Source organism: Rattus norvegicus, chromosome 5 (assembly GCF_036323735.1).
Source record: "Rattus norvegicus strain BN/NHsdMcwi chromosome 5, GRCr8, whole genome shotgun sequence".
Taxonomy (NCBI): Eukaryota; Metazoa; Chordata; class Mammalia; order Rodentia; family Muridae; genus Rattus; species Rattus norvegicus.
In genome coordinates this window covers 71907886-71935178 of record NC_086023.1, presented here as the reverse complement: position 1 = coordinate 71935178, position 27293 = coordinate 71907886, and the positions used below count along the sequence as shown (strand labels likewise).

The 27293-nt window shown below is 42.2% G+C and overlaps 1 protein-coding gene and 1 pseudogene across 1 annotated transcript in view; both read left to right on the top strand.

Annotated features, from left to right (window-relative positions):
* LOC134478972 (large ribosomal subunit protein eL29-like) overlaps positions 1-27293 on the top strand; it is a 520011-nt gene that overhangs the window by 61098 nt on the left and 431620 nt on the right. The window lies entirely within an intron of this gene.
* LOC120103196 (U6 spliceosomal RNA) lies at positions 15281-15381 on the top strand (annotated as a pseudogene).

The following is a 27293-nucleotide window of genomic DNA, read 5'->3' as shown; positions in this document are numbered from 1 at the left end:
GTGCGCCAACTGCAACTTACTGGGTGCTCGTATTGCATTTAAAATAAATGAGCCACAATGGCCTCATAAATTCCCACGTGGCTATCCTTTTTCTGGCTCCCACTATACCATTCTCTTTATCTATTCATGGGTCCAGCAAGCCAAGTGCCTAATAGAATCATGTTTCCAACAGTTAGATTAGAAGTTGTATGTACATACGGGGTCTCAAGCCCCTTCAAGCTCATGCCAACCAACCAGAGCTTCCAGGGACTAAGCCACTACCCAAAGACTATACATGGGCTGACCCTGGACTCCAACCTCATAGGTAGCAATGAATAGCCTAGTAAAAGCACCAGTGGAAGGGGAAGCCCTTGGTTCTGCCACGACTGAACCCCCAGTGAACGTGATTGTTGGGGGGAGGGCGGTAATGGGGGGGGATGGGGAGGGGAAACCCGTATTGAAGGGGAGGGGAGGGGCTAGGGGGATGTTGGTCCGGAAACCGGGAAAGGGAATAACAATCGAAATGTAAATAAGAAATACTCAAGTTAATAAAGATGGGGGAAAAAAAGATGAAGAAAAAAAAGGAGTTGTATGTAGCTAAGTAGATGTGGTTAAGAAAAAGACGTTAATAGTCACCTTTCCAAACAAAACATCTTGTACTGACTCTGCACTGAGAAGACAGCCAGCTCCATGTTTGGTACTAGGAAGCCACGTGGCACACAGAAGCGGAAGCCTGGAGAAAATATAGACATGAGAGAAGCGATAGACGAAATTCCAACTCTTCTTTCTGATTCTAATGGCTTTTTCTTTTCTCTTTTCTTTTCGGTCCACTATTTTATGATGCCATTCAACTTGTGGAATTAGTTGGAATTAGTATAAAAGGTAAAAGTGAATTAGGAGGAAAACTTTATTGGTGTTGTGACATCAGACAAGATAAAGAGTGTGCTGGATAGTGTTTTGTTTCTGTTTCTTTCTCCCCCACCTCCCCAGAACTGTCTCAACAATTTGCCTATGGTGTGTCTTTAGAGTTTCACCAAGGCCAAAAGTAATGAAAGGAAGAAGAGAGATGAGGTTTTAAGTGGAAATACTGTAGAGAAATTCTTGGCACAAAATTAATGTGCAGGGCAAATGAGGAGTTGAGCAAAGATGATTAATTGCTCATTAAAATTTACCTTGGTATTAAAGTGTGTCAAGGGCACACATTCTGAAAGGCTATCAGACAAGACCAAGAGACACGAGGGAAAAATATCTGTGAGGTCATTAGTTTGTTCTATCCTGTGAACTTAATGCATGGGAACCATCCCTTAATGACTGGCATGAGGGTAAAGATCAAAAGTGAACAGCACAGCAAGGACAATTAAGAGACTGGGGTTGGTCTGCGGTATGAGGGGAATAATAAGCACACAAGGTTCCTCTGTGAGAGAAGGTTTTTCTACCAGGACTTTAATAGGAGCATTAAGGAGAAATCAAATTGATTCAGATTCTAACATTCTCAGTACCGTTTTTCCACTATAAACGACTCAGAAAGCCCACTGACAATAACACCTAAAAATCATTCTGAGAACCAAGGATGTACATCAGCCATTGAAAGGAACTACAGGGGACTTCTAAGAACCACCAGGAGTACATAAAGCTTGATTGAGAATCATTGCAATGACTATAGGTTTAATCTTTGTGGGAGAGAAAGATTGAGCAGAAGCAAAAATCAATCCCAAATATAATCTCATGCTTTTCGACTTAGCTTGGAGACTTTCAAGAAAAACCACCCAATGACAATTATTCCTTCTGGATAGAGGCATGGCAAACATGTCCTATCCCTTCTCAGTTCTCTCTTCTTCCATCCATTCTGTGGACAAATTAAAAACAAACAAATAAACCAAACAGACAAGCCAGGTAGCAGAAGAAAAATGATGATAGCGTGCAATATGTATGTACATGCTTTTTCGGCAAATAGGCTAACATGCAAAGAGACATGTGAGGAGGTAAACAGGGCTAGATAGTTGGCAATTGGCTGACTCTATTTAGCAGAAAAAGAGTCGCAGACAGATTCATACCTCAAATTTACCTCTTGATGAATGAAATCCAGATAACTTATGTATGGTTGATTAATTGTCGGCCTGATAACTCATTTAATTCTTCAGACAGCACAGTTTCTACAGACGGTGTTGCTCATTTTGCCATTTATATGTTAGAGCTCTAACCCCATTGTAATTGTGTTAGAGGCAGAAATTAGAGAGGTCTTATTAAGGTTAAAAGCAATCTTAAGGATAGAACACAAGTGTGATAGGACTGGTGCTCTCAAGGGAGACTAAGCGACACCAGAGCTCTGACTATCACTGAAGGACAACTGCAGGCTAAGAGGAGAGCTCACCAGGCACCAGGCAGCGTCTTAGCTTTGGTTTCCCCAGGTTTAAGAGCCACAAAGAAGTAATTTCCTCTTGTATAAAGCACCCAGGAACCCTAGCTGACTTACACACATGCATTTATAATCATTGTGGCCACGTACATCCTTTTATTTGCATTGTTTTAATTTTCATTTGATGCAATTTCTCCTTTCCCAACTCACCTCTCCTATTCCTCTGCATTTTGATTCTTTAGTCAGCAGTTTAGTTTGGGGGTTACTTACTTCTATTACTATAAAATGTCTGCTAGCACAGATCTCAGGAGCCTTGAAAAATGTTCACCAACCTACTTGAGTCTGACTTCTTTTCTCCCTGAATTACTTTAACTGTTTTCAAGTATGTCCATTCATAGTTTTAGATTTTGAGGTTAGGATGAAACCCAATTATGTAAGGAAGATATAAGCCCCTCATGAAATTAAACTTTTATGAGAACTCCATCAAATACTCTTTGCCTTAGATGTGGCACCTGATGTTACATTACTACATAAAATTTCTCTGTATTACCTGTCTTTTTCCCCCAATAAATTATTTTTTTAATTCACTTTACAGTCAGATCATAGCTCCCCCTTCTCTCCCAGTCCCACCTTTACAAATCCATCCCTTCCCCATTGCTCCTCCCCCCCTCTCCTCAGAGAAGGGGATCCACCCTTGGGTATCACCCCTCCCTGGGACATCTAGTCCTAGCAGGACTAGACACATCCTCTCCCACCGAGGCCCAACCAACCAGTTCAGGTAGGGGAGGGGATTCAGTGGCAGAGAGCAGAGATTGAGACAGCCCCCACTCCACTTGTTATGGGATCCACATAAAGACCAAGCTGCATAATTGCTACAAATTTATAGCAATTATGGACCTCGGGCTAGCCCATGCATACTCCCTGATTGGTGGTCCAGTATCTGGGTCCAAGTTAGTTGATTTTGTACGTCTTCTCGTTTACCTGCCTTTAAATCTTAACTACAAAGTATTTTATCCCTTCATGTTTGCCACAGTGGTTGTTGTTATTACGGAGGGGATATATCAATATTTACTTTATAAAACTATTCTGAGAATTCAGAATAAAAGAATGTAGTCATAAGCTAGACGATTCATTTAAATAATGACTTCTCTGAATGGGGTTAAAGCATTAACGACTTGAAAATTATGTAATGATATGACTCACCATGAAAGAAGGACTCCGTGGCCTTCTCTTCCTGTAGGTGACCAAATTCTTTGGCAGATGTGCATTTGGGCTGAGTATCACCTCTGTTGTTAAGAAAGGAATCTGACCGTGCTATATCCAATATTCATACTCATTAAGATGCCTCAGCCAAACCCGGAGTTGAGCCTCAAAATCACCTGTGAAATCTGTCTGAACATTTGAGTAGCACCCGAGGACAGTCACGGTGCGGAGAGGGGGATTCTGTGAGAAATTCAACAGTAGGCAAATAGTTCAAAAGGTCCCTCAATGTATCAAAGAACAAAGTTGCAATACTGTGTCGAGAAACTCACAGACGGAAAAGGAGAAATATACAAGTCTAGAACTGAAGTCGGAAATGTAAATGCCCATTGTCAACTAAGAAGACTCGTAGGCAGAAAACCAAGAGAGTATATGAAAGGCCTGAGCTACCCTGAGCTGAGCAGGCATAACCGACTTCTAAAGTATATGCAATATTTGGTAAATTCTGAGCATTTTCAAGTACCCATGTCATAACTCAGTGAAATATTCACAAACTTAAAAGAGTTAAAATCGTACAGGGAGTATTCACTGCTGTTATAGATGCAAGTTTAAAACATACAGAAAAATACTAGGGAAATCTCTGATATTTGAAAACGAAGCAACACATTACTAAATTAGATTTTGTAAGACGAGCTTAATAGTCAAAACCCTTGAGTAGTCCTGTCTGCAGAGAAGATGCGCAAGAGGCCGGCAGCTGCACAGAAGCACGCCGAGCATCGCCAATCACTAGAGAAATGACAACCAGAACCAAAATAATGCACTGCTTCATACCTGCGAGGACGGTGATTGGCAAGCAAGGAGAAAGTAAGTGTGAAAGAGATGAAGCAATCAGAACCCACGAGGATGCAAAATGATGCAACTTCTACTGAAGCAAGATGCTGTCCCTCCGAGGATGGAAATTAAAATTACTGTATCTTCCCACAATTTCTCTCCAGGAGAGGTACCTTGAAGACGTAAGGAATGCAGAGAAAATTTGTCCTCCTATGTTCTTAGGGGTAGGATTTATAATCAGCTGTTGGGAATTGGTTCTAATGCTTCTGGACTCCTAAAAAGCCGCACTTCCAGACCTGAGGGTCCCTGCTCCCAGATGGCTTCCATTGATGATAAAGAATTACCATACAACCAATGGCTGGGCAGAATATTGGAGGCGGGACTTTTAGGTTGCCAGGGTGAGGGTCCAGGAGACAGAATCACCATGACTGGGAGGGAGAAGGATCAGATATAAGAGTTGTAGAAAAGAAAGCAATCAGTCATGGAAGAATTTGGGAAAATGGCCCTAGCTGCCTCTTTGGATAGCAGAGATTGATACCCCCTGGGGTAGCAGAGAAGAAATAAAGGTTTTAAGATGTTTACTCAGGAATACCGGAGGGAAGTGTTTGCTAGCTACGGGAAGGTTTAGAAATGTCGAGCAACCGAGCTAGTCAAGTCATATCGAAATTAGCTGGCATGTGTGTGTCTTTCATTCTCAAATCCAGAGAGCTTTTGGGCAGGTGTGAGCATGGGAACTGCTGGGAGCCAAAGTGGTTTAACAAATTGGCCACTACGATCAGCCATAAGATGGGAGCCCATTTAAGAATAAAGAAAATGTGGTACATATCATGGAATATTACTATGCTGTGAGATCTCTCTCTCTCTCTCTCTCTCTCTCTCTCTCTCTCTCTCTCTCTCTCTCTACCTCTACCTCTACCTCTACCTCTACCTCTACCTCTACCTCTACCTCTACATCTATATCAAGACTGGCACAGAAGCAAGGGGAAACAACCATTTGTGATAGACACTCTATGGGTGGTCTAGAATGTAGGGCCAGTGCTCTGCTGACCTCCTAAGGCTTGGCCCAGGTTTAATATCATGAAACTTCTTAACCATGAAGGGTGCTCTGAGGATTTCAGTGCTTTGTTGCTCAGGACCATGGCTGAAAGCACTCAAACAGACCCAAACTTCCTGGTCTTCTGCCAGGTGACAATGGCATCCTTTGGAGAACAAACAAATGTAATTCACCTGCCATGCAGCCTGCACTCCGTATCAATCCCTTCCTTCATTCCGCTGAGGTAATTCATTTGTCATAACAAGATCCAGAATGAGAGCACTTAAGTCCCTTTATATATTTTTCATTATGTCAGGAACATTTTACATGATTGCTACTTCATAATAGCTCTATTAGAGAAAGAACCAGCCACGTCTACTTCCCAATGGTGTCATTGTGTCCCTGGCTGTATGTGAAGAAAGGTCACTTCAGAGAAGAAAAAAAAAATGACAGGAGTTTGTCTATGTGGCTTGCCTGCAAATGAACTTTGTTTATCTCCCCTCCTCATGAGATAGCTGGTGGCTGAGTGATTGACATGATAACATCTCTGGTCCCCAGACTTTTGAAACTCAAAGTAGAAAATGTTCGCTCTCTGGATGCTGAGAAATCAGACTGCTATCTGATTGCCACTTAGGGGCTAGACAGTGGGCATCTCAGTGAGAAGCACTCTGCCTCTTCCTCTGGGTTCTGAGTACATCACTGTCTGATTTCTAAAGAGCAGCTCTTCCATAATTAGACCTTCAGAGGGAAATACAAATCTACTGATTTGTACCACACGTTCTACTAAAGCACCAGCGGATACCGTCACCCATGGTTTTTAATTACGGATCTAGGAATCTCAAATGCCTACAATTACATAGGACAGGTTTTTCCAAACTCTGGGCAATTAAAAAATATGAAAGTAAAGTGTGTTTTAAATCTCCATCACCATTTGACCTGATAATAACGAAGCAATGTTTTTCAATAATAAGGGTCATAATTATTTAAGGGGAAAAATGAAGTTATTCCTTGAAATATTTCTGCAAAATGGACTAGGTTAATGAATCGAGGGATAGAGCTGATAATCAGGGCTCTATTTGGTGAAGTGTCATTTATTCATATATTAGTGTTGTGTATGTGAGTGATATATGTGGGGGGTAGGCATGCCCGAAGGAGCACATGTGGTCACAGGGCAGCTTCCTTCTAGCTTTTCTCCTTCTAACTTTATGTGGCCTCTGGGGTTTGAACTCAGGTCTCCAGGTTTACACAACAAGCACTTTTATCTGCTAAGCTAGCTTGCTGGCCCTGTATTCAATGTTTTAAAAGATGTATTCAGGGGCTGGGGATTTAGCTCAGTGGTAGAGCGCTTACCTAGGAAGTGCAAGGCCCTGGGTTCGGTCCCCAGCTCCGAAAAAAAAAAAAAGATGTGTTCAACAGTTTATTTTATTTTCAGCTTTACAAGGCGTAGTTCACAAAAAAAAACCCATGTATTTTTATAGTTTATAAAACAATGTTCTGATTTATGTGTACAACAGATAACTACTGAGTCAAGTTCATTTAACCACTTAACATATCCAACGTCTCATATGTTTAATTCCATTCATATCGACAATATTTAAGATGTATTGTTAGCAGCTTTCAAACACGCATTACGTTATTAACTACAGTCACAACTCTGTACAAGAAATCTCTAGAAGTGACTCCTTCTTTCTAACTGAACCAATGTGTCCTTTGGCAAACAGCTTTCTGTTTCTTGCTTCCATGTCTGGTACCCATTGTTCTCTCTGTGAATTCAGCTTTGGAAGATACCATATGTGAGCTCCTACCACACTCTTCATATTAGAGTTAGTGTAATGCCTGTCAGTTAAGTCATAATTTCACATAACTTCTCTTTTGGAAGGCTGAATATCATTCTACTGGTGTGTGTGTGTGTGTGTGTGTGTGTGTGTGTGTGTGTGTGTGTGTATGTGTGTGTGTGTGTGTATCTGTGTATGTCTGTGTCTGCCTGTGTAAATATTATAAAATATGCATTCCATTCTCAATTTATCTGCCAACTGACACTTAGGTTAATTCTAGATGCCCCCCACCACCAACCCTGCCCAAGAAAAGCAACACAAAAGATCACGATAGAAAATTCTGTGTAAAAGAACCGTCAACCCATAGAATTAGTAAAAATCCATTCAAATCATGGATCATGATACAAGGTTAAGATCCATTATAGTTAAGAAACTTAAGTCAATAGTAACAAAATAAATCACAGGACTAGAGTGAAGTGTGGGTGACCACTATACCCACTTAGAAGGCCACAGAGCACCAGAACTTATCCTTCAGATTAAAATAACTTAGGACCTACTGACCAACCTCCTTCCACTCCGCCACCAACCAGTGACCTCTCACTGTTTTAAGGTTAAAGGCAATGAGATTAACTGTTAAGACTACATATGAGACAGCATATGGTAGTCTGTAGTCTGTTTGTACTGGATTAACATGATGCGCACTGTGTATCTTAAAATAGCTGGAGATGATTGTTAGTGTGGTCTTCATAGAGAAATGATCAAAATTAAGGCAGTAGACTTGCTAATTAGCCTAATTCTGTCATTATTTAGTGTGTATGTAAAATAAAATCTACAGTCTAATTTGTAAGTTTTCAGAGTTGTAGACCATTTAGAAAAGAAGTTGGGAGAGGAGCTGGGCTAATGGATCAGTAGGTCAGTGGGTCACTGAAATCTCAGAGGCAAATGAAGACAATATGTCACGAAGACATCTATGTTCACCGTGTAACCTATTACAACAGGCAAGACATGAATCGTGACTGGTATCTACCAACAGAAGAAAAAATGATGCAAGCACTCACATGTAGATGCACACACAAGGAAAATTATTCAGGCATTTAAAGACGAAAGCACTGTCATTTGTGACATGAATGACTTCAATAACATTATGTTAAGTGAAATAAGCCAGGTTTGTGACACAAAAGCCATGTGATCTTATGCTTACATGGAACTCCTCACATCAGAGTAGAGCGGTGGTTCCAAGAGGCTGAGGCAGTGGTGATGGGGACCAGGACTGATCAAAGATGTAAACCTTCAGCTGGATAGGGGAATGTGATGACCACACTGTTTTCTTGCAGAAGCTAAGAGATGTGCTTAATGAGCTCACAAAAACAGTAACTGAAGTGATTTACCTTCGCTGGCTAGATGACCCATCCAACCATGCAAATCACCTGTAAGAAATCATGTCATAGACCAGAAAGATGGACCATCTTATAGCTGCGTAAAAATTAACACCAACAAAGGACAAGAGTTTATGTTTTTAAGAGTCTCTGTGCCTTCTGACCATCTCTCTTAGGAGTCTTTCTCTTCATTCCTGGATGAAGTTCCAGACACTCCCGTCTTTCAGGTGGTAATAGTTTCATTTTCCAATGTCAAAACAGCCAGCCTAAAAATAAACCTTCAAGGATTCATTGACTTGAGAGACTCCTCCATGCCTAACCTCACTCTTCTTGGTGGTGGGGGATGGAGGCAATCCCGCAATCCCATAATATAACTTTGCTCACTGCCTGGATCTTTTCTTTTTTCTTCTAATGATGGAATTGGGGGACATAGACAGACAGGTAAGAGGTAGAACCTGTTTCTTACATGATACAGCCATAACCTGGCGTGGATGTTCTCTGAATGTGGCAGGTGTACAAACGCCCTTACATCACAAGCAAAGCATTTTGATAGCTTCTTGGAGACCGACCAGGAGCCTCTTACTTCCACTTCTGTCATGGGACTGTGGTGTCCTTGTGGTTAAGCACTTATCTCCTCTGCCTGGGTTCTGAAAGGCATCCCATGACCCCGAGGACTACACTGGACATTTCTGATGGTTCTCTTGATTGAAAATAATACTTACAGTTCTGTTTAAATCACTTAGTAGAGGTGTGCAGAGTCTTTAATCTGTTCTCAACTTTTGCCCTCAAATTGGAAGTCCAGGCCCCCCTTCCAGCAGTGGCCTTGAGTAGTAGTGGAGAACGAGCTGTCTGCAGACAACATGAGTGGCCTGCTGCCCTTGTCCAATGCTGTCTGAAATCTAGTAGATAATTATTTCCAATTCTAGAGGTCCCCACCCCCATGTATGTGACTATTCTCCCAAGAACCTTTCTCTGCTTAGCCTGGCCTTTGGTTTTGTTGTTAATTTCTCTCATTCTTCAGAATGGCCAAGTAGGGAAAAGTTCCTCCTTAGTGTATCATTTGAAGAAGCTCAGGGGTCTAAAGGTCATACATCCTGAGAACTTGCATCTGTTGTGGGAAGTGCAGAGTGAAGTAAGAGGAAGTCTCATGCCCTCACTGTCTTCTTTCTTCATATTTAACTGGAGCTCTAGGAAGGAGAACCACATTCACATCAGTGTTTTAGTAACAATAATTCATGTTTCTATGGAGAATTACACATGTCATTTCACTCTTATAGACAGCTCTACTTCAGAAACTATTACAGTCTCTAGTTTTAGACTGTAGCTGGGTGTTCAAGTAACTGTATCAAGTTGGGAGTCAGAGGCAGGAGTGCCACCCAGGCCAGTCTCATGCCGGATTGCTACAGTCTCACTGTGACTCTCAGACTGGGCAAGTTCATTTTCTATTCTAGAGACATGAAATGAGAGAGATTTCAATGCACCAGATATTACAAATTAAGTTCTTTCTTCACATGCTACTGTCATTTCTTGATAATGACACAATGTCCTTGGGATAAAAGATGAATGTGACGGCTCATCTCTAGCAGCCAGACAGTATAGGCATTCTCCACCTCTCTGTGCTGACCACTTATGTGCACTGAAAAAAGCCTGGTACATATAGCGAAATATATGCAAGTCAGACTTGGAATTTGAAAAACTCATTTGAGCTGTGATGTCAAAAGCTTTATTTTACTCTAATTTGCAATATGTACTATATATATTACTAAATACGAGTATTACACACATATACACACATACATATGGCATTCTGTTTATGTCTTACAGAAGATTTTTCACGTGCATTTACTGCTTTGATAATTACAATGATGCCGTAACCGACCTGATCAGTGGTGGTTCTATAATTACCATGGTATAAGAGCCCTAAGGCTCAGCATTAGCAAAGGACTTGCCAAGTCACACAGGTAGCAGCTGGATGGATTTGCTTCTGATTGTAAATCCTTTGCTCTTCCTATTCTCCCTCTGTGCCCCAGACATTGCCAGCAATCACTCCGGTTTTTCCTTGGCGAGTTCCTCCGGAATGATAAATACCTTCCAAAAAGTTGCCAACGTGACTGCAAAGCCGGTTATTCGCTGGCTGGAAGGAAAATATGTATCAGATGCTGGGGTGAAATACAAAGTGTGCTTATTGGCGCCTTGTTCTTAATCACGGGAAGCTGGTATGGTAGGTAATTTTTTGAAATGTTAAATTGTGGTTTGCTTTTCTGGCTATATAAAAAAATTTAAAAAAAAGAGTGAGTTGACATTGTGTTTTACGCTCTGTGGTTTTCTTCCCCTCATTTCAAACAGGCAACGGAACTGTGAATTCTCTTCTCTCGAGTGCAAGTGCTGAGTCAAGGGGAAATAACTGGAAGGAAATCACATTGTGTAATCTTTGTGGAGACTTAAATTCATGGAAGATATGATGAGAGGGAAGGGAGAGAAATTACGATCTCCTAGATTAAGAAGAAATAAATAAAAAACAGTGAAAAGGTTGGGGTAGAGCAGAAGATTTAAGGGAACTGCAATCTGCTAGCTCTGAGTATTTAAAACAAGACACATTGGCTCTACTGCGATGCTCATGAGACTGGAAGCATCTCCAGGAAAGGGACGCACACTGAGGCGGCACACTCTTTGACTGCCGATCAGCTGAGTGACGTGGGGTTTGTTTGTTTGCTTGTTTGTTGTTTTGTTTTATTTTAAATAAAGAGGTAGAAATCACGGAAAGGGAGTGTGCTTTGTTAATATTTGCAGGTCTCGGGCACTGTTCATCGGCCAAGCTCGATGTGCGCACAATGTTCCCCACACTCTTCCGGCAGTGAGCAGCAGGCACTAACAGCCCCTCCTACAGCTCAGCAGCTGGAGCCAGAGCTCCTCAAAAAGGCCTGGCTGCCAGCCATTCTTAGGGCCAGTGGCGCTTGATGTTAACCACCTCTTAGTGCAACTGGTTCAGCCAGCTGTAGAAATCACAGACAGGCAAAAATCAAACCCCCTGAAGTAGGCTTCTTTAAGCCTTCCTACAGAGTAAGGGGAAACAGTGCATGGGATGGGAACTTGGCAGGCTGCGGTGATGGGTGTAACGCGGTATGGACTAAAATGGCGGGCCTGTGTATGCACATGGTTTTCAGGCAGGAAGTAGACTTGTCTAGTCATTCCCGTCTGCGCAGGCTCCTGTTCTGGTTGCCATGCTATTATTGGAGAATTGGAATGAAGCTATCCTAAGGAGGTGTGGGGAAGAAGGGCCTTCTGCAGGGACTGAAAAATAGTCACCCATGACAGTGAGTATCTGGGTGTAGGGTTGTAGGCCTGAGTCTGCTCCGCCACAGGATATGGCACTTGGGGGCGAAAGGCAGGGAAGTTTGGCTGTGCTTATCAGGGCAGATGCAGCAATGCCACTCAGTGGGTGGGACTGCACAGTCTGAGATGTGGGAAAGCTGGAGTTGTTTCAGGGGTCCGTGAGCCTGCGATGAGGCCGGGACCATGGGGTTCTCAGACTCTTGGACATGCACGCACTGCTGCGAGACTCGTAAGAGCAGAGAAACGGAGTGAGAACCACAGGCTGTGGGCAGCGTATAGCCCAGGGCTGAGGGAGAGGGGAGCTTCTGCTTGTCCCAGCCAGGATGATTATCTTTATCTTGGCAGAGGCAGACTTGGTGGTGGGTGTGGTTGGGAGTGCAGAGAGGCCTTCTACAAGAGATTAGGCTGCAGTTCTGTAGTCGAAGGCCTTCTTCATGGCTTCCCGTGGTGGATCTTGATGAATAGAGGCAGTCCATGGTTCTAAACAGTCATGGTGGAAAATGGATCTGAAAACCATACTCCACCTCTCAGGATGGGCCCGAGATTAAATAAATACCTTTTTCAGGAGGGGGTAGGGGGGAGGATGTCTGGGAAACTGATTGGCTAAGCCCTCTGGGCCTCTAGGTACCTCATTAGTCTGAAGAACTCTATTTGAGGTTTACTTGACTGAGGTCTCGTCTCTTTTATGTGAGAAGCATGGCACATATTCCAAGTCAGGAGTCTGGCAGGGAGCTGGGAGTCACCTAAGCCTCAGGTGTGTGTCCACCGAGTCTCCGGGGCTCGACCTGCTCTGCTTTACCAAACTTCCTGGCATGGCTTTCCGTTCCATATCCCGGGTCTCTTCCCTGAGCAGTTTCATGGAATCTGATACAGCTGTAGTGAAGCAGAATCTTCTAGAGCTGAGAGGTAAAGGCATTATAGGAGAGGCCTGGCCAGAGAGCTAGATCCAAGGCACATGGCAACTTTAGCCATCAAAGATGGACGTGATATGGTAGTTTGGTAAACAAAGTGCTCCCTGACACTCAGACCTGGGAACCTGGGTTTGATCCAAGGTCCACCTCCATAGGGCTGACCTCTGACCTCTGTATGTGTTCTGTGACATGCACATTCCTGCATATGACATGTGCACACACTCAGCAACAACAACAATAAATAAATAAATAAATAATAATAAGATCTAATTAAGGATGGACAGGGCAGGGAGCTGAGGGAGGGTACAAAGTATATCTTATGGAGGGGCAAAGCTCTCCTATTCTGTCCCATTGCACGGGACAGGCAGCCCAGCTCTGAGAGGAAAATTATCACCCAGAGAGGCTGGAGACATCTGCTCTTAAACCAGAAACAGCTTAGGGAAGAAGAAAGCGGTGTCCCTCAAACCAACAGTTCATGAAGACCTCAAATGAACTCTTCCAGAGCACAAATAAACCAGCAATCTATGCGCAGCCAAGTCTGGGTCCTAAGATACTGGCTAGACTTCAGGCTGGCCCAGGTGCAGCTATATCCCATGGGCAGCCCCTCTGCTTTGGGAATTGCTCACGGACATTAAAGACGTGAGTGTTCCTTGCTTCTTAGGCCTGAGAAGCTTTCCATAACCTGTCCCTCAAAGGTCTCCAAAGTGATGTATAGAAAGAAAACGTTACGTTTGTAATTTATAGTCATTTTGTCTAATACACTAAAAATCACCCACTAATGACATATATGATTGGCAGTGATTTCCTTACTGGTTCCCAAGGATCACATAAGTTGTGTGACCTGGGTGGAATATAAATTCCAGAACTCAAGGGGTGGAGAGCTATACATATGCACCTGCCCATTTAAACTCATTATATTGTAGCTCCTTTCACATATGCTGGACTTTTGTGGGTTTATGAATTTTGGATACTGCAGAGGTTCTCAACCTGAGGGTCATGACCTCTTTTTTTTTTATCTTTATTAACTTGAGTATTTCTTATTTACATTTCGATTGTTATTCCCCTTCCCAGTTTCCAGGCCAACATCCCCCTAACCCCTCCCCCTCCCCTTCTTTATGGGTGTTCCCCTCCCCATCCTCCCCCCATTGCCGCCCTCCCCCCAACAATCACGTTCACTGGGGGTCCAGTCTTGGCAGGACCAAGGGCTTCCCCTTCCACTGGTGATCTTACTAGGATATTCATTGCTTCCTATGAGGTCAGAGTCCAGGGTCAGTCCATGTATAGTCTTTGGGTAGTGGCTTAGTCCCTAGAAGCTCTGGTTGCTTGGCATTGTTGTACATATGGGGTCTCGAGCCCCTTCAAGCTCTTCCAGTTCTTTCTCTGATTCCTTCAACAGGGGTCCTGTTCTCAGTTCAGTGGTTTGCTGCTGGCATTCGCCTCTGTATTTGCTGTATTCTGGCTGTGTCTCTCAGGAGCGATCTACATCCGGCCCCTGTCAGTCTGCACTTCTTTGCTTCATCCATCTTGTCTAATTGGGTGGCTGTATATGTATGGGCCACATGTGGGGCAGGCTCTGAATGGGTATTCCTTCTGTGTCTGTTTTAATCTTTTCCTCTCTATTCCCTGCCAAGGGTATTCTTGTTCCCCTTTTAAAGAAGGCGTGAAGCATTCGCATTTTGATCATCTGTCTTGAGTTTCATTTGTTCTGTGCATCTAGGGTAATTCAAGCATTTGGGCTAATAGCCACTTATCAATGAATGCGTATCATGTGTGTTTTTCTGTGGTTGGGTTACCTCACTCAGGATGATATTTTCCAGTTCCATCCATTTGCCTATGAATTTCATAAAGGCATTGTTTTTGATAGCTAAGTAATATTCCATTGTGTAGATGTACCACATTTTCTGTATCCATTCCTCTGTTGAAGGGCATCTGGGTTCTTTCCAGCTTCTGGCTATTATAAATAAGGCTGTGATGAACATAGTGGAGCACGTGTCTTTTTTATATGTTGGGGCATCTTTTGGGTATATGCCCAAGAGAGGTATAGCTGGATCCTCAGGTAGTGCAATGTCCAATTTTCTGAGGAACCTCCAGACTGATTTCCAGAATGGTTGTACCAGTCTGCAATCCCACCAACAATGGAGGAGTGTTCCTCTTTCTCCGCATCCTCGCCAGCATTTGCTGTCACCTGAGTTTTTGATCTTAGCCATTCTCACTGGTGTGAGGTGGAATCTCAAGGTTGTTTTGATTTGCATTTCCCTTATGACTAAAGATGTTGAACATTTCTTTAGGTGTTTCTCAGCCATTCAGCATTCCTCAGCTGTGAATTCTTTGTTTAGCTCTGAACCCCATTTTTAATAGGGTTATTTGTCTCCCTGCGGTCTAACTTCTTGAGTTCTTTGTATATTTTGGATATAAGCCCTCTATCTGTTGTAGGGTTGGTAAAGATCTTTTCCCAATCTGTTGGTTGCTGTTTTGTCCTATCAACAGTGTCGGCAGCACATATACTAAAATTGGAACGATACAGAGAAGATTAGCATGGCCCCTGGGCAAGGATGACACGCCAATTCATGACCTCTTTCAAACCTCTAGTTCCAAAAATTTTATATTATGTTTCAAGCGGTAGTGTTACAGTTACGATGTGGCAACAAAAATAATTTTACTGTTGGGGGTCATTGCAACATGAGGAACTGTATTAAAGGGTCACAGCACTAGGAAGGATGAGAACCACTGCAATAAATAGAAACTTCTGCTGGGTGTGGCCGTGCATGCATTTAATCCCAGCACTTGAGAGGAGCAGAGTTCAGAGGATCTCTGAGTCTGAGGCCAGTCTGGTGTGCATAGTAGGTTCTAGGATAACCAGAGCTACACAGAGAAACCTTGTGAAACTAAACCAAACCAAACCAAACCAAACCAAACCATACCAACCTAAACCAAACCCACACCCACCATCTCCCCCTCAAAAAACTCCATTGTATTTTAGCCCTGCATTTTGTAATGACATAGGCATGACCACAGGAATTTATTTTCTGTATTGTTCCTGGTTCTATTTGTGCAGCACAATTTCCCTTGTTAGCTTTTGACAAAAGAATCGAAGAGACATTTTTCTTAAACTAAAGGAGGACAGGGTTCCAAATACGCTGACCTTTTCTATGATGACAAGTTGCTGTCAATATCATGCCACCTAGCAGATCCTCAAAAGAGATAAAGGCAGTCGTCCCCTTTCAAGGTAAAGGTGACAGCCGGGCAGTGAGTGAGAAAGTATACTTTCGGCTTGTCGCAGCCATGTTAGAGGAGAAGAAGGTTGAAGATGGATGTTTGCGTTACTGTCATCAAAAACGTTACTCCCACTCTTTGTATTTTAACTTCGCATGTGTTTCCTTTAAAAAGGTTTTAAACAGAGTCCTCCAACCTGTTTTAAAATCTTCCACTTTGTGAAGAACATTAAGCTAAAATAATCTCTTTGACTCACTCCCTTTCAGTGCACCAGTGTGTACATGCATTAAAATATTAGTGTATCCCCGACATGTATATAATCGCTGTTTATCACCAAAATTGGAAAAGTCTTTAAGTAAGCTTTAAAATCTGATTTTGACATCAGAGATGAGGAACTTGAACAGCACAAATGAAGGAGACATGTTTTAGTGTGGAATGCACAGTTAATTCGCATCTCCTCAGCTGAACCAATTGAACTCTGAGTAATATTTTGCAAGTGTGGCAGTCATCAGACATGTATCAAAGTGAAGTGAACAGAACTGTATAGCTCCTGCCACATAAAAACTTGTAGGCAATACTGGGATCCCTGCATGCTATGCAAGTGCCCCTAAATCTTGATACATCCTCAGATCCTTTTATAGTTTTGGGTGGAGATGGACTCTTCCTAAGTCACCTAGGCTGTCCTCCCACTCCTCAGATAACCCAGCCTGCCCTTGAATTTGTGGTTGTCCTGCCTCAGTCTCCCAAGTAGCTGGGATCATAACCTTTCACCACAAGTTCTGACCAGGCTTTTGCTTTAAAAAAATGAAGTACAGTTTGCAATATCACAGTATTGTGAAAATGTTAATAATAATTTTAAAGAGATGGTAAATATATTTTGCTTTGTTTAAGAAACATAACTTTGAGTTGAGCATCACGAAACACATTTGTCGTTCTGGAACAAAGACAGAAGCATAAAGATTACAAGCTTTCAGGGGAGCCTGAGCAACATAGTAAGTTCTAGGGCAACCTGGGCTAGACATAATAAGACCTTGTATCGGAAAATATTATGATCATAAAAATGAAGAAATACAGCTTAAAAGCGTTTAAATATTCATACCTTTACATATATATGTAACTTCATATAGAGATCTGCCTACTCTTATTATCCTATATATATATATATACATATATATGTGAATGAAAAACCAATTCAGAAATATATTTGTGTTTATAAACGACTGTTTATGACATTTAAGCTAGAACCCGAATATCAAATTCTGACGACCTCTTAGTTGCATAGCCACGAAGCTGGCTGTGCTCAAGAAACTTTTGACGCACAATTAAAAAAATTCCATTCAGACAGATATTTAAATTGTAGTAATGTAATTATCCAAGAGTTTTCCAAAATATTTTAATTCAACCATATATGCACAGAGGAGTGAAATAAAATGGCAAAAATATGCTTTCGTTAAAAGATTTATTTGGGTTGAGATGGTACCGGACAGTTCCGCGATTGACCGCTAGATGGCAATAGGTTTACATCTCGCTATCATGCTATCGCGCTATCCTTCCCTAGTGGTCTTCGAGGTTGCTCCTAGAATAATTGTTATCTCTGCAGATATTTGCCAAGAAAAGACGTATTGGCTTTAGGAATTCTGAGATTGATATTGCTAATGAAAATGCATTTCTATGCCTGGTTCTTGCTGCATACATCTATGACCATCACAACCGTTACCCCCCAATTTGATTAGCTAGGAGCTGTGAATCATTATAGCAAAATCAATAGAAAATTCATTTTAAGCTGTGAGTTCATAAAGGTCTGAGTATGGAAAGTTTAAGATAATTGCATTGTTTTAATGTAGCGTTCTAACACTCTCTTCCCCGCCCACCTTTCAGACCACAGCTTTGGAACATCAACACAGCAAACATGTTGAAGGCAGACCTGTAGGTTGTATCCCTGCCCCTCTGCCTGGGAATGGCTGTGTGTTCACTAAGAATCCACCTGACCGCGGCTGTGTTCTTCCCCATGAAACAGACCTGTGAAGAGAACTTGCGAGGTGCATTTGATCTTGAATTTTAAAAAGAAAAGACAATTGAAAATATGCAGTTAAGTGTGTAGCATGAAACTCTCTTCAGCTTTGCACCCTGAGAAAAATGATACCATGTAATTTTCTCTTGATATGAGAAGAAAATAGGAATCAACATTCTCCAGGGCTGTTTTATTTGAATTCAGTCCTGTAGCCATCAGAGGGAAGTAGAAGGGTGCCATCTGCACACCGGGAGAGCTGATGTGAGCACCAATCAGCTGTATCTAAAGGCTTCACGAATGGGGCGTGGCCGTCCCAGACCAGCGGTGTCAAAAGGCCTCAGGAACAGGGCGTGGCCATCTCTGTGTTCTATTATGTGGTCGGCTATCAGATCTAGATGGCTCAAAAATTGGAGAAAGAAATAGGTTAGGTTAAACCCTAATGAAGCCACTTGGTCTTAGAGATTATAGCTTTCTCTTTTAAAAAAATTATTTAAAACTACACAAGGTTGTTTTCACAAAGTATATAATATACTTTGAGTATATTTTCCCACAGCCAACTACCCTCTTTGGCAAATATACATCTCCAGAATCTTTCTTTGCAATAATGATTTGAGCTGGCTGCCCCTTGTCACTATCCTGTCATTTAAAGATTATTTCAGATACGCGCGTGCACACACACATACAGAGACACACACAGACACACACACACACACACACACACACACACACACACACACACCATACATGTGCATACACACACTGGGGGCTGAGGGACATAGACAGAGTGACAGAGACAGAAACTGAAAGAGAAGAGAGACAGAGGCAAAATACAGATACCCTGAGTATGTATCCATAAAGTTCAAATATTGTGGAAGGAGAATCAAAGACGGAGCTCTTTGTGTTAAATCTGCCTTGAGCCAGTGTGTTTTCAAGTGCTGGCATTTTGTGGGTGGTTTTGTGTAATTAGTATTGTGGTATTGGGTAAATCTACTATCTACAACCTGGAGGAGTAGTTGCTGTGCGTTTTAGTTGTCCAGAGTACACCCTGCATTCACTATTTGGTGCACACCGTGTGGCACGATGGGTGGGTGGTGGTATGTGGGTCATGTGGTATGGATGGGGAGACAAATCTGCACGGCACATGTGTTGGTGGTGGGAAGTGTCTATACAAATGGTTTTTGCTGTTGTTGTTTGTTTGTCTGTTTTGTTTCTGCAGGACTTAGGAATGCAGGGCTTCAGATTTCTCCCTAGTAGAGGAGGGAGGGAGACTGTCTGTCTTAGTGAAGATCTCTATTGCTGTGGTGAAACATCACAGCCAAAGCAATTTGGGGAGGAGAGGGTTTATTCCATGTATACGTCCACATCACAGTACATCATCAATGGAAGTCAGGGCAGGAATTCAAGCAGGGCAGGGATCTGGAGGCAGGAACTGACACAGAGACCATGGAAGAGTGCTGCTTACTGGTTTGCTCCTGTGGCTTGCTCAGCTTGCTTTCATATAGAACCGAGGATTATCAGCCCAGGGATAGCACCTCCCACAGTGGGCTGGGCCTTCTTATGCTATCACTAATTTAGGAAATGTCCTATAGGCTTGCCTGCAGCCCAGTCTTAGGAAAGCATTTTTTTGAATGACATTCTTCCTTCTTCGATAATTATTTTGTGCCAAGTTGACACAGAACTAGGCAGCACAGCATCGCTGGTTAATTGAGCCTAAGAGAGTTTTCAGGTATGTTTAGAGGGCTGAAGTTTTCTCAGCAGCACAGACGATGAGGGCAGTTATGTGTTAAACACTTGATGGGTGATCGGTTCTGGTGGTGGGACATAGCACACACACACTGCCAGGAAAGTAGGCTTTTAGGAAAGAAGCTACAGGTTTAAAGAACTAGCAGGCCAAAGTTAATGTTTCTGCAGCCCAAAATGAAGCTGAGCTAGCTAGCAGAGATGGGAAGAGTGCAAGAGGTCCAAAGAGCTGGACTGTGGAAGAGACCATCTGACTGGCCATGAGTGTCCAACACTGCAGTGTGTCCTGCCTCATCAAAGGAGACTAAGGCTGTTTCTCTGAGTGGGATTGAGCATCTTCAGCACTGGAGAACGGAAGAACTCTCAGGACTGTGTGATTGTGGTCTTTTTGGCATTCTTCACACAACACGAGATATGTACTGGTTTGTTTGCTTCACTGTGAGACTGTGTCAGTGTCTAGTCTGAGAAATTAATCTGGGAATTGTCATTCGAGACTCAAGATTTACCACGAAATGTTGACAAGATCAATGGATCCCCCGGAGTGGGAAAGAGGCAGGAAGGTCTGGGTGGGAGGGGCTGGAGTGGGGACATGAGAGTCTAGTGTGTTGGCCTTGTTACTAATTTTGAGACAGGTACCTGTGACTATGGAGTGTATCAAAAGTCTTGAGTCTTGTAAAATCTTACAAATCTTAAATTTTAGTGTTAGAGTGTGACTAAAGGCATGTTAAGAAAAATATTCTCCTGCTGAGGTGCAGACCTAATATCCAAGTTGGAATGAGTCAATCACCTATCAAAGGGACCATCCTAGGGAGGTGGGCTCACTTTAATCCATGATGAAGAGATGGGAAGAATAATTTTCTTTTAATAATATACCATATTGTTCTTCCCATAATACCTTTTCCAAACACACACACACACACACACACACACACACACACACACACACACACACTTGTCCTTACAAGCTGCAGTCATGAAGTTTCGTCTGTCTACCCATCTTCTGAGTTCTGACTCTAGAAATGTATAACACTTCCTCTTTCTGGTTTTCGAACTCTTCTTTTGGATGATGGCCAGAGACTAAGTTGTCTTTCTCTGATACTTTGGGCTTCCTTAATCTTTTTCTAGAGCCTCCCTACCTGTGTGTGCCCACAGTGTATCTGACCACCATGCCAACTCACATGGCATTTTTCCTCCTTATGTCCTTCCTTCTCCTCCTCCAGACTTCTGATGGGATATACAGCTTGCCTGCCTGGAGGATTTTTTTTTCTCTTAAACATGAACATTGCAAAAGAAATTGTCCTTGAGTTTCCATCTGAGTTCATTCTTTATTAATGAAACTAAGAACCCTAAGAAGCCCCCCCCCCCATTTCTCCTGGGGACAAGAATAGGAAAAAATGGTTGGGACAGTGTATCTGTGGCCAAGGATAGAGTTGGTGGCATTGCTGATGCCATGAAAGGTATTAAAAAGTGAGTATTTAAACAACAACAACAAAAACAAAAACATAAACGCATGGTTAAGTATGGTAGTTTCTAACAAAGCAGAAAGTAAACTGTGTTCTGTTTGGTGGGTGTCATTTCTATGAGTGTTAAATTATGCTTTATTAAGTATACAGTATACCACCTTATACAAATATCTTTATTATTAGAGGAGGAAAATCAACAAATAGATTTTTAAGAAGTTTCTTCCTCATTTGTTCAAATTTTAAAGTGCTTCGTGATTTGGAAGGCGGATAAGGGAAAAGCTATTACGTTTTGGAGACTGTTGCAGGCAGGCACCAGGATAGAGACATGAGGGTCAAAATATTTCCCTCGGGGATAATAGAGCCATTCAGATCAACCATTCAGACCAAAGCCGCTGGCAGTAGCTTCCCTGACCTGTTCCCCGGCTCTTCCTGTGGGAATGGGAATGCCTAATTTCTATTTTAAACTCCTAATGTGTGGATGACACCGAGTGAATTGTATTCTTCCAACTGAGTGTGAACTGATGCTGAGACTTTATCTCTGCAATTCACACACATCTGACTGGAAATAATAGAGGATAAGAGATGCAAATCCGCCTGGCCAGCATCCCTTCCACAAACGCCTGGCCAGATTTCAGCAGCTAAAATGTACAGCTAGAAGTACTGAATTCTATGGCGACACTGAGGAGTTTTTTTGGCTGTGTTTGCTTTAACTCTGCTAGCAACAACCCATCGAGACTCTGGTGTCCACTTATGACTATGATTTAGAATCACAAGAGAGATTTCTCACTGTCTGTGCAAGTATTGCTATCCATTGTGAAACGGGTTGAGAGTATGATGATGTATAATGGGGCCAGGCAATGGTACGCATGCGTGTAGGTAACAGGTCTGAAAGCGAAGCAGCATCCAGACTGGAGACTGTAGATGGGAAATCTGTGGTTGCCTCAATTGTGGCAAAACATGCGTAAAGTAAAATTTGCCACCTTGACCTCTTTAAGTGTGCATTTCATCAAGGCGCGTTTCAACACTTACGTTGCCGTGCAACCAATCTCCGGAACACTTTATTTTACAAAAAAAAAAAAATGAAATTATATAGCGTATTAAACAACTTTCTTTCCACACTTTCTCCTCCGCAGCCTACTAGAAAGCCACTTACTTTTCTGTCCATAGGACCACTCCAAATGCCTCACATAACATTGCTGATTGTTCTAGGTGACTCTCATAGCACTCTCTTTGATTCCCGTGATCCATGTGGGACTGGCTTTTGTCTATGCCTTTTTTTTTCATGACCATATTTTCAGGGTTCCTAGGATGGGGGCTCCTAAAGAAAGCCTGAAAGAGTAAGTAGGACTTAAAGCCATAGACAATTCAGAATTCCAGGGTTTATAATGTAACAAAAAGATGCCTAGGAGAAACAATGTGTTTATCCTAAATGCCAACCACATGTAATATTAAAGATATTTTGTTGTAGTAACAAAAGAATGAAAATAACACGTAATACAAATATTGAAGAAAATTGTTAATGGAACGAAAATCTCCAAAAACCCTGTTCAGGCAGAATATTAGGAAGGCATAAACTGCATATGTAACAGAGAATACTGCATATGTAGCAGAGAACAGCCTTGTCTGGGAACAGTGGAAGGGGAAGCTTGCCAAAGTTGGACCCTCGTGCAGGGAAATGTTGGGACACGGTGGTAGGGGGGGTGGATGGCGGGAATACCGCTATGGGGGAGGGGGAGGGGATAGGGGACTTATGGACAGGAAACTGGGAAAGTGAATAACATTTGAATTGTAAATAAAGAAATATATCCAAAAAAAGGTGGGCCTGTGAGATAACACATTTAAATGAAAATCAAAGCATGAATCATCATGATTAATATAGGATAATTAAAGCTAGCATAAAATGGAAGCGACAGATATATGGTGTCAGATACAAACAAGATCTTTTTGACTGTATAAACTTAGTAACCTTGTATACCAATATTGCTTCCTGGGAACCAAGACTAACTAAAATGAAGATTCCTAAAACAGGCCTGGAATCAGAGGAGGGGGAGCTGTCTACATGAGTACTAGAGAGAGGCCTGCTAGCTACCTGGCTAGCTTTAATTGTCAAGTTGGCATAGCCTAGAGTTACCTAAGAAGGGTGTATATACTGAGTCATTGCCTAGATGAGACCTAGATGAGATTGGTGGCCTGGGGGCATGTCTGTGAGGGATCATCTTCATTGCTCATTGATGGGCTAGGAGAGCCTAATCCTCGGTGGACAGCATCATTCCCTGTTCTGGGGGGTGAGATGGGGGGAGCTGAGCTGCTTAAGAAAACTAGCTAAGCATAAACTGGATCGAGCCAGCAATCAGTATCCCTCCAAGGTTCCTGATTCGAGGTCTTGCTTGAGTTGCTACCCTAACAGCCTTCGATGATGGTCTGTGACCTGGAAGTATAATACAAAATGAATCTTTCCCTCTGCTAAGATTTTGGTCACAGTGTATAATCATAGCAAGGAAGAAGAAATTAGGGTAGGCTCATTCTGCTTTCAATTTCAGGTTCATGTTGTCTCATAGGCAGCTCTAACCCTCTTGGGATCAATGTCCATTCCCCAAAGTCCAGTTACCAAGTTATTATTGACCCCCTCTAGCCAAGGTCTTTTCTGTGCCCATTAAAATGTAACTGGTGTGTCTATCACACCCTACGGCCTTGTGTTTAGCTGCTACACTAGTGCCATGCTTTTGACTTTCTACCTCAAATCACCTGGCAGGATAGCAGTATGTAGCAGGCTGGTGCGCTGGTATCAAGAGCTATTTCTGGAACTTGTTGTCAATGGAATTAGGGAATGGAACCATACATGCTTCTTTAATGTAGCTTCTATTGGATGATGGAGATGGAGAAATAAGCACTCCAGAGGAGGTAGAATATTCATCTCTTGTCACAAAGGTATGGCAAAGTATGGTGTTCTCTGACCACGGAGCTAGAACCTCATATTCTAAAGAGAGATTTCTGTTTCTCTTATTAACTTTTTGAGGATTTAAAAATCTCTAATGAAGTAGTTTTCCTCTTTCCCTACAAACAGATCCTGAATAAGTAAGCCATATACACCTACAGAGTATTATGATTCTCGAGGCAAGGATCCAGGGCAAAGCAACAACAACAAAAATAAGGCATTATAGAATATATTTAATTATTTATTATTTATTTTTATAATTATCATGTTGTATACTTTTAGTTATTTAATAAATAGTGATTGTCAAGAAAAATGTATATGTAAAACAAAAAAATCAAACAAGGAAAGCAAACAAACAACCCCCCCCCAAAAAATAATGAAGCTATTCGACTCTCACATCAGGACAAGTCCAAGCTGTAACCTCCTCTTCAGGTTATCAAAGGAGATAGCACCATGGACAAAGAAAGAAAGACAAGGAATTCACTCCATCGCTGATTCTCTCTGAGTCTTTCTCTCTGGTTCTTTCCCAACTTGCATCATCTGCTTACTGGGAAGACAGATAACACAGGTGTTCTTCAGACAATTTATGCCATGTATGTAATATTCATTCCAATAAGATGATGAACTTTTAATATTCATTTGCCAAGTGGTATTTCTCATGTCCGCCCTCCACTGCTCAGTGGGAACAGATACAAAAACAATGGAGACCAGCTAACTGCACTGGTAGTATTCAGGGAAGGAGGCTTCGGCAAAGAAAAACATTTACAAAAATGGGTCTTGAGACAAATGCATAATCTATTCAGAGCACAGAAAAACATATCTATCATTTTCTTTCCAGTGAGTAATTTATGATCCTCAGAACACACAGCACAATTCTCTCTTATGTTACTTGTTCCTCTGATGATTTTTTTTTTTTTGAGCTGGAGAAACAAAACAAGTTATTGCATCTGAGAAATCACCCCACTGGGCCAGGACATCTAAGGCAAAGCGTGTGGTGTTATGAAGGAAGATAGGAGAAGCAAGAAAGCAGGGAATCACAGGGAAATGGAAAAGTTTGAAAAATCAATTGGAGTTAAAAGATCAGTTGAGAATGATGATAGTAGCAGTCACTCTCCAGGTAAGCTCTGGATAACTCAATCCACGATGTGTCTGAAGGGTCCTTGTAGACTCCTGCCAGGATGAGATGAGGGAGAATACCCGGCTTCCATTAAAGATCAGTTTTATATTGCTGTCGAAAGAATATAGTTGCTATTTCAGGGAAAACTAGCAAGGACATCATCGTATAAATACAGAGGGTATTTTCATATACCAACTAGAAAGGTAAATCTGTATATGAGAGCTTAAGTTAATGTTGTTGTTTTAACCTAGAAAAATATAAATTTCATCCTAAGTTCTGTGATGTAACCACTGAGGAACCTTGGCAAGTGACATTTTTCATTTTTCAGCACTGAGGTCCTAAACTGTAAGACGCACCAGTAATAACATTCTGCTGCACCCCTGAGATTTTGCTTTATCAAACGAGGGAATGGGGACAAAGTGCCTGATGCAAGGGCTCATGTGGAGCAAGGGCTCTGTGATTATCCCTCTTCTGTTTAATGCAGTGCTTAGCCTACATCAGCCTGGCTATGTTAGGGTATAGTCAAGAGATGGGGACCACTTAGTGATTTGCAGAAAGGATATTTGATAAAAAGGAAAAAGAAAAGCATCAATGGTGGCAGAGAATGAAAGTAACAGTAAGAAACATTAAAACAAGGAGGAGTTTTAAAACTGTAGCAATGGAAGATAGAGGGAGCATCTAGGGATGCAATTGAGCATTCAGAAACTGAGGCTCCCTACCTCAAGCCTGGGCCTGACACTCAGGTCTCTTTGGCTTACTCTTCTGTAAGCCTCAGTGATGAAAAAGGCAACTGCTGCTTGTCATTGCAGTTAGCCACTGGGTCTAACACTGCAGCAGGAATTGGTGCTAGGGAAGCCATCTTGATAGAAGAAGCATGTCCCGGGGAAGCTACCTATGCTGCAAACGCCAGGACTAGAGAGGCCGTGTGCACCATAGGAACTGAGAACCAAAGAAAGTGCACACTTTGCAGGAAACCACAGAACAGGCTTCACTGGAGGCAGAAAACTCATTTCTTTTTCTCTCTTTCTTGATTGTCTATGTAGAACTCAATCAGCAAAGAAAAAGAGGGACCTGAAACAATTAAGGACCCAGATCTATCCAGATCAGGCAACGAAGAACATATCTGGGTCTAAGAGCCAATCCTGTGATCCTTGGCACATAAGCTAACTTTTGGATTGCGTCAGTGGAGAGCCAGACACTGTAGCTTACACAGGGATCTAGAGGTGCAAATGGTCAACTGGAGACAGGCAGTCTAGCTCCTGGGAAGAGCCATGTAGGGCTGCTATCTGGTCCTCTCTACCTGTGTCCAAGCTCCCTCATCTTCCTATGATGAAGAAATTGTGAATCATATTGTTTTCAGGTCCACGAATATGCCATATTTGCTCTTTGAAACAGACATGAATGCTACACCCTTCAGAGTAATTCCCCACCACTGTGGTGCTCTTGAGAGAAATTCTGCCATCTATTCCCCCCACCCCCATCCCTAACTCCAGAACCCACCTAAATATCTTGGTTAGCACGGCAGATCCCGATACCAAGTGAATTAGGGTCTTCTTAGAACTCTACATGCTGTTGATGTCCCACTGGCATGATTTCCCATCCTTTATCTTGTAGAACACACAGGGATGAATTCTGGTTTGCACAACAGGAGTGACCATCTTCATTTTGGGTCACAGTATCAGCAACCACCTGCAAAATGACACATTAACATTATCCTCCCCTGTTCTGTTAGCCAAATGTCTTAAGTGGGCAGCTTTTATTATTTTTAACTTCTTTCTAAAGGATCATAAAATCAAATGTGTTAAAATAGTACTCACATTGCAAGCAATTGCCTCCATGCTTACTTAAGCCACCCTCACACTCCCTGTGTGATACTGTGAACGCACAGGGGGCTCGTCTGGGTTTGTTGTCTCTGCCAATTAAAGAATGAAAAGCCAGGGGAAATCTCAACTCAGCAGGCAGCAATGGGTAGCTCATTTTATTACAGTTGAAAAATCACATGATCTCTCTCTCTCTCTCT